The sequence below is a fragment of the Gouania willdenowi genome, chromosome 10, assembly GCF_900634775.1.
Source record: "Gouania willdenowi chromosome 10, fGouWil2.1, whole genome shotgun sequence".
In the NCBI taxonomy this organism is placed as follows: domain Eukaryota; kingdom Metazoa; phylum Chordata; class Actinopteri; order Blenniiformes; family Gobiesocidae; genus Gouania; species Gouania willdenowi.
The window spans coordinates 42796051-42804535 of NC_041053.1; positions in this window are offsets into that span (position 1 = coordinate 42796051).

Consider the following 8485-nt stretch of genomic DNA (forward strand, 5'->3'; position numbering starts at 1 on the left):
TATAGAGTCAGAACGACTGCTGTTCTGCTGCCAGCCTCTCACCTCATTCTCTGTGTCTCCAGTTTTGTTTCTCTACCCACTTGCTTGGAAACTGCAAGATCATCTGCCAGAGAAACCACTGCTTCAAATCTCCCAGGATCAACTCCACCATCTGCCTCTGCTTCTCCTCTGGACTGGATTTCCTCACACGGCTCTGCTCAGCCATCATCCTCCACTACCTCAGTCAGCCTGTTTCCTGATCCTCTGTCACCATCTCTCCATCACCCAAACCACCAGCTCTGTTCCCTATTCTCTGCGGGCGCAGATAAGTAGTTTTAGTTGAGTTTGGCACGTTAAGATTAGTGCCCAGTTCTGTTTGTGAGTTTATATCTGAGTTGAATTAAATACTGCAAAGGATCATTGGTTGTCGTGCACTTGAGCCTCTGAATACTGGCCGTGACACTGAGTCTGAGTCTGATGGATCTTTTTTATGAAATATGAATAACAATTGGATGTTTGTCATGTATGTATTTCCCCAAACCTCTAGATAATATCTCAAATATAGTAAAAGAATTGTACAATAAAGAGTGTGCAATGCTTTTTGATTAAGAAAGTGCCTGGTTTTGTCCAGGAATAGAAAACAATATTAGTTATTAATAATAGTTTCATTTGTTCATAAACAAATGATATTTTAGGATGGACCAACAGATCATATTGTACATGTTTGCATAAAATAAATAAATCTAAGTGTATTTGTTCTGAGATGAAGACGAGCTGAGCTACAGATGAACCTTTAAATCTAACTGTGAAATGATCAGAAACGTTGTTACCACATTAATATTATTATATTATCATTATGTAACAATAAGATCAGTTCTGAATACAGATCAATAAAATATTACTGCTGCTTTCAGGAATATTAAAGCATTGTTATGGTTTCCTAGCTAGCCAGAGGCTAACTGACTAGCCTGCACCACGTTAGAGGTAACGTTCATAATATTAATGAGGGAATATTGTAGCAAGTTAACATTGGTAGTAGTTTAATAACAGGTGAAATAAAACTTACCAGGATTATTAACAGTTCTACAGGACCAGCTCCTCCATGGCTGTAGTTCTGTTCAGTCCGTGGGGCTCCGCCCACTTCCCCTGACCCTCTTCAGACACCCACAGAACCAGGAAACAATGTTCTCCTCCTCTGACCACTGCTCTGTCTTCTTTCACTCACTTTGGACTCACTTTTAAATGTTTTTTGTCGGATTTGCGCTAACGTGACCAGCCGCTCGCCAGCTTAAAAAAATGGCTGCTTTTCATTTTTGGAGGACCGTGGATAACTCTGCCTACCACCCGCCCACTTCAGATCTGAGCTGTAGCCCAGAAGCTATGTGGGGCTAGCGTAGCCCCGGTTTTTGGCTCTGAGAGCTGGAGCTATGTTGGTGGAAACAGAATGGCCCGGAGCCAAAACACGCGCTAGCTCCAAGTTAGCACCAGCTCCTGCCTGGTGGAAAAGCCCTAACAGTCAATCCCAGAGTCATAACTCTGATTACAGACCATGAATGGATTTAAAAATCACACAGAACCAGACTTTTCATACTTGCTGAATATAGATAGGTGTTTTCTATACATGTTTTCTATATTTTTGGCTGGCACATGGTTCACCCTTAATCAAATGTGCCTTATGATAGTGCTAAGTGTACCTTATAAAGGTGCATGTTCATACACTGTTAAGCATGAACACATGAGCGTTTTGCTGTTGACATCAATTGTTAGAATGATTTAAAACACAGGTACTTCCAAACTGCTAACCACGCTAAAGTGATATGGGATCGCGATTGTAAGCGGAGAGGAATTCTTGGAGGCCACCAAATATAAGGAGCCTCGTCTCAAAGTGACAGCAAATTCAACACTTGCTGACAGACTCAAACTTGGATTTTCTGGCTCTGAGTGAAACATGGCTAAACGCTACTCAAATGATTAAAATCCCAGAATATGCTTGTTTTCGCAAAGACAGGAAAAGGAGGAGGTGTTCTAACATATGTGAAGAAAACCCTAACATGCACTGAAATCAATGTGAACACTAATAACCTAAAATGTCTAGTTTTAAAAAATGTTTTATCACCAAGAATGAATTTTAAAGTTGTTGTTCTATATAACCCACCATCCTTCAATGTGTCTTTTTATTGTAACTTGGATGAAATGCTTAAACAGTTAAAAGGTGATAGTGAAATTATTGTGCTTGGAGATTTCAACATGAATTGGTTCGATAAACATGGAAAACAAAAACTAAAAGCAATAACATCAAAATATAAATGACATCAATTAACAGAGGGTTTAACAAGACTAACAAATACAAGTCAAACTCAAATAGACCTAATGTTTACAAAAAGGCCAAATAATCTTGTTACTGGGACTGAGTCTGACCATAATTTGACACTAATATCAAGGAAACTGACTAAGAAACGGCTGCAGTGTCTCACTCAAAATTCAGGTACTAAAATAACAAAAGGCATCAGGAAAAATGATGTGCCTCATCTCGACAATGATATGTGCAATATTAATTGGGAGCCAGCACTTAAAATGCACCATTTAAAACAATTAATGCAATATGCTGACAAGTAATGTAGCCCAAGTAATTCAAAGCCTATTAAAATTATGAAAAAACGTCAGGCATTACCATGGATTACTAGTAAATTATGTCAATTAATAAAACAAAGAGATCTCGCTCGTAAAAAAGAAATCTCAACAAAACTAAACACAGATAATGCAATTTTTAAAAGCCTTAGAAATAAAGTGGTAAGTGAGATGAGAAAAGCTAAAACTGCATACTTTGTGCACTTGATGGAAGAATCCAAAGGAAACAGTGCTTGTCTTTGGAAACATATTCATAGACTGACTAAAAATGATTCCAAACAAGACGCCAGAGCCAAAAAACAACTAAATATTGATGACAAACTGATTACTGACCATATGCAAATGGCATCTTTTCTCAATACCTATTTTGTGACATCAGTGGAACAAATAGCAGCATCTTTTAAATGAATAGAGCTCAATGAAATACATTCTCTATTGCACAAACAAATGAGTCTAGTATTAAACAAATAATCAGTCATCTTAAACCATCTAACGCCAAAGATGTTTTCGGATTAGACTCTGACTTTGTCAGAAAGCACAAAGATTCTTCATGTGGCCCCCTGACCCATCTGGTAAACCTGTCAACCACTAGTGAGACATTTCACAGAAATTAAAACAAGGTCTTATCAGCCCTGATCAAGCATGTAATTACAGGCCAATTTCAATTCTTCCAATTTTCTCCAAGGTACTAGAAAAAACAGTTGGAAATCAATTAAACGATTATCTTGAATAGAATAATATTCTTCATCCAAAGCAGTTTGGCTTTAGGCCAAAATATTCAACAGAAATAGCGACTTCTTATTTAATAGACACCATTAAAAAAGACCTGGACACAGGGAATGTGGTTGGAGCAGTGTTCTTAGACCTTCATAAGGCCTTTGACGTGCTGACGTGGTGACGTATCGATCATTTCCTGTTTACACTCTACCACTGCTTGCAGCGCTCTACTACTGTGTTCTGCTAACGCTAATCAAACTTGTTGTCATTGATATTTTAGCCTTGAAAACACTTTTTTTAATTTTTTTACCGTACAGTTAAACGTACGAAGGTTAAGTAAAAAGCAATCTCGCCTCTTATAGGCAGTGTAATCTCCTTTAAACTTCCTTTTGTCCTTAGCTTAGCTTAGCTTAAATTTAGCACCTATGGCTTCTCTCTCCTCCCCTCCACTCTCCTGCCCGGTGTGTCAGATGTTTAGTTACTCCTCGTCCTCCTTTAGGGACAATGGTAGTTGCATAAAGTGTAGCGTACTGTTAGATATGGAGGCGAGGATCAACAATCTGGAGAAGCGGTTCCACACCCCTGACACTAAAACAGAAGCTAGCAAGCAGGACCTAGCCGGTGCGGACCGTGCTAGCTCTAGCTTAGCCTCCCCCCCGGCCAGCAATGACTGGGTTACTGTCCGTGGTAAGCATAGTCGAAGGTCAAAAAGCCGCTCGGGACACCACCATGTTCACGTCTCAAACAGGTTCTCCCCCCTCCGTGAGGACAACACACTCACCGGGGAACAAACTCTGATAATTGGCGACTCCATAGTGAGAAACGTGAAGCTAACGAAGTCAGCGGGCATCGTGAGGTGCATCCCAGGGGCCAGAGCGGGCGACATAGAATCAAATCTAAAGTTGCTGGCAAAGAGTAATCGTAAGTTTGATAGGATAGTCCTCCATGTCGGCACTAATGACTCCCGACGTCGTCAGTCGGAAGCAACCAAAGTGAACATTGAATCAGTTTGTGCTTATGCTAAAACAATGTCGGACTCCGTAATTTTCTCTGGTCCCTTACCAAATCTGACCAGTGATGACATGTATAGCCTATAGCATGTCATCATTTAACCGCTGGCTATCGAGGTGGTGTCCAGAAAACGAGGTGGACTTCATTGATAATTGGAGATCCTTCTGGGGAAAACCGAACCTGATAGGAAGAGATGGAATCCATCCTACTTTGGAGGGAGCATCTCTACTATCAGAAAACATGGTACAGTCACATTTATGACATCTCATGAATGAGACCATGTTACAGAGGTGGAGTCCTCCACGCCCCTCTGCGCTTGCCTTAGGACAGTTTCCCTCCCATTGCTATTATGATAGCTGTGTTCATCACCATGGCAACTGTTGTGATGGTGATGAATATTATTTTATGGAGACGGTGTCAGTCCCCCGACCCATATTTCACAATGATTTTAACATAAAATCAAATAAAAGAGCTATCAATTATAAAAATCTGAAAAAAATTAAAATCTCAAATCTAGAAACACCAAAACATAAAAGCATTAGATGTGCTCTATTAAATATTAGATCACTGAGATCCAAATCTCTACTAGTAAATGACCTTATCTCAGAAAATAACTTTGATTTATTCTGTTTAACTGAAACATGGCTGTATCAAGATGAATATGTTAGTTTAAATGAAGCCACTCCTCCCAGTCATTTAAATACTCATATGCCACGAGACATAGGCCGTGGAGGTGGTGTAGCAGCTATTTATCATTCCTCTCTCCTAATCTATCCTAAACCAAAGGCCAGTTACACTTCCTTTGAAAGCCTGGTTCTAAATTTATCTCATACCAAATCAAAAACCTGCCAGCCAGTCTTATTTGTGATAATTTACCGTCCTCCAGGCCCTTATTCTGAATTTCTATCAGAATTCTCTGAGTTTATATCAAACTTAGTCCTCAGTTCTGATAAAATACTGATAGTAGGAGATTTTAATATCCATGTGGACAAAGATAGTGATAGCCTGAGCTCAGCCTTTATGTCCCTAATAGACTCAGTTGGCTTTTTTCAAACTATTAATGAAGCTACTCATCGTTTAAATCATACTCTTGATCTTGTTCTAACATATGGCCTTGATATTAATGAACTAAAAGTCTACCCTGAAAATCCTCTGCTATCAGATCACTTTTTAATATCTTTTAACATTATCCTAGAGGATCTCGCACTGTGCAATAAAATAGTTACGGGTAGAAATCTGTCCAATAGTGCTGTGGCTAAATTTAAAGAGGCCATTCCTGCTGCCTTAAACTCAGTGCACCATCCAATAAATAACTATGATATTAATTATAACCCCTCTCAACTGGATCTGCTTGTCGATAGCTCTGCTAGTCTACTAAAATCCACCTTGGACTCAATTGCCCCATTGAGGGAAAAAACTATTAAACGTCAGAGGAAAGCTCCGTGGTTTAGCTCTGAAACTCACACACTCAAACAAACAACCTGTAAATTAGAGAGAATGTGGCGCTCCAATAAAACAGAGGAGTCACGAATACTCTGGCAAGAAAGCCATAGTAAATACATGACAGCCTTACGACATAGTCCATCTACATACTACTCCTCACTAATTGAAGAAAATAAAAATAATCCGAGGTACCTTTTCAGCACTGTAGCCAGGCTAACACAAAGTCAGAGCTCTATTGAGCCCATGATTCCTCTAGCCCTCAGCTGTGAGGACTTTATGACATTTTTTAACCATAAAATTCATAAGATTAGAGATAAAATTAGCCACTCCCTGCCTTCACCTGGGCCTGCTGTACCATTAAATGTAAATAGACCTAACCTAAACTGTTTCACACATATAGGACTTCAGGAACTTAACTCTATTATTTCATCCTCCAAACCATCGACCTGCCTTTCAGATCCGATCCCAACTAAGCTGTTTAAAGAAGTTGTTCCCCTAGTCTGCCCATCTTTGTTGGAGACAATAAATATATCCCTATCAATAGGCTACGTGCCACAGTCCTTTAAAGTAGCTGTAATCAAACCCCTTCTCAAAAAACCTACTCTTGATTCCAGCACTTTAGCAAACTACAGGCCTATATCTAATCTTCCTTTTATTTCAAAGATTCTTGAGAAAGTTGTGGCGGCTCAGCTCTGTGAATTTCTTCAAAACAACAGCCTGTTCGAGGACTTCCAGTCAGGTTTTAGAGCTCAACACAGCACAGAGACTGCTTTAGTTAAAGTAACTAATGATCTACTCTGGGCTTCAGATGAAGGACGACTCTCAGTGCTGGTTTTATTAGATCTTAGTGCAGCTTTTGACACTATAGATCACTATATTCTACTAGAGAGATTAGAGGAATTACTTGGAATCACAGGGACTGCCCTAAACTGGTTTAAGTCCTACCTATCTGATAGGTACCAGTTTGTACACGTGAATAATAAGTCTTCTGTGTACACTAAAGTAAGCTACGGGGTTCCTCAGGGATCTGTGCTAGGTCCAATCCTCTTCTGTATCTATATGATCCCCCTTGGTAATGTTATGAGAAAATACTCTGTGAACTTTCACTGCTATGCTGATGATACCCAACTGTATGTATCAATGAAGCCAGGTGAGACAAATCAGCTATCTAAACTTGAGGCCTGTCTAAAGGACATTAGGGCCTGGATGGACCAAAAATTTCTTCTTCTTAACTCAGACAAGACTGAGGTCATTGTACTGGGCCCACGACACCTTAGAGAAACCTATGCTAGCCTAACTGCCCTAGATGGCATTACTCTGGCACGAAGCACAACTGTTAGAAACCTTGGGGTTTTATTTGATCAGGATTTATCCTTCAACTCTCACATAAAACAAACTTCAAGAACTGCCTTCTTTCATCTCCATAACATTGCTAAAATCAGATCTATCCTGTCTCAGGCCGACGCCGAAAAACTAGTCCATGCTTTTGTTACCTCTAGACTGGATTATTGTAATTCTCTTTTAGCAGGCTGCCCGAGCAAGTCGCTTAAGACACTTCAGCTGGTTCAAAATGCTGCAGCACGTGTACTGACTAAAACTAGGAGAAGAGATCACATTACTCCTGTATTAGCCTCTCTGCATTGGCTTCCCATAAAATATAGAATAGAATTCAAGATTCTTCTTCTCACTTATAAAGCCCTAAATGGACAGGCACCAGCCTATCTCAAGGAGCTTGTAGTGCCATACAATCCCCCCAGAACACTACGCTCTCAAAATGCTGGACTACTCGTTGTTCCATTCATCTCTAAAAGTAGTATAGGAGGAAGAGCTTTCAGTTATCAGGCCCCACTTCTCTGGAACCATCTACCAACCACGGTTCGGGGGGCAGACACCCTCTCTACCTTTAAGGTTAGGCTCAAAACATTCCTCTTTGGTAAAGCTTTTAGTTAGGAACCAGCTCATAGCTCATAATTAAGATGCAATAGGCATAGACTGCCGGGGGGGGGGGGGTCTGGCATGCTCGGTTGGAGAGAGGTTGGAGAGGGCGTTAAGAGAGAGGTCATTTAGGTTAGAGAGGGACCGGAGAGGGTCCCATTCCTCTTTCAAACACTCCCTCTATGTCTGCTTCTTCCCTTGTGTGTTTGCTCCTGTTCTCCTTCTGGCTTTTGTCTTGCAGGTCCGTGGGATCCTCAGTGTGGAGTTACAGAGTCTCAACAACTCTGTCTCCACCCTTTCCTCTGCACACACCCAACACAGCATAACGTGGATGGCTGTTCATCATAGGAATGGGATCCACACAAGGTTCCTGCTGCTTAACAGAAGGTTTTCCTTGCCGCCATGATGAATTCATGTTGGGTGTGGGATACATATGTATGTGTATATACGTATATATGCATATGTGTGTATCCATAAAATGAAGAGTCCGTCCTTAAGACTGCTCTACTGTAAAGTGTCTTGAGATACCATTGGTTATGATTTGGCGCTATACAAATAAAGATTGATTGATTGATTGATTGATTGATTGATTGATTGATTGATTGATACAGCACACACTGAATAAATTACAGCACACACCGATTATATCTGGAAGTTAGCGTGATAAGAGGAACTCTAGCTTTAGAGTACAGGCCCTTATTGTCCTTTTGTTTGTTTTTCCCATCGTTGTGGTACGTTTTGTACATCATGGAGTTGTTTTGTGTGGTTTTGC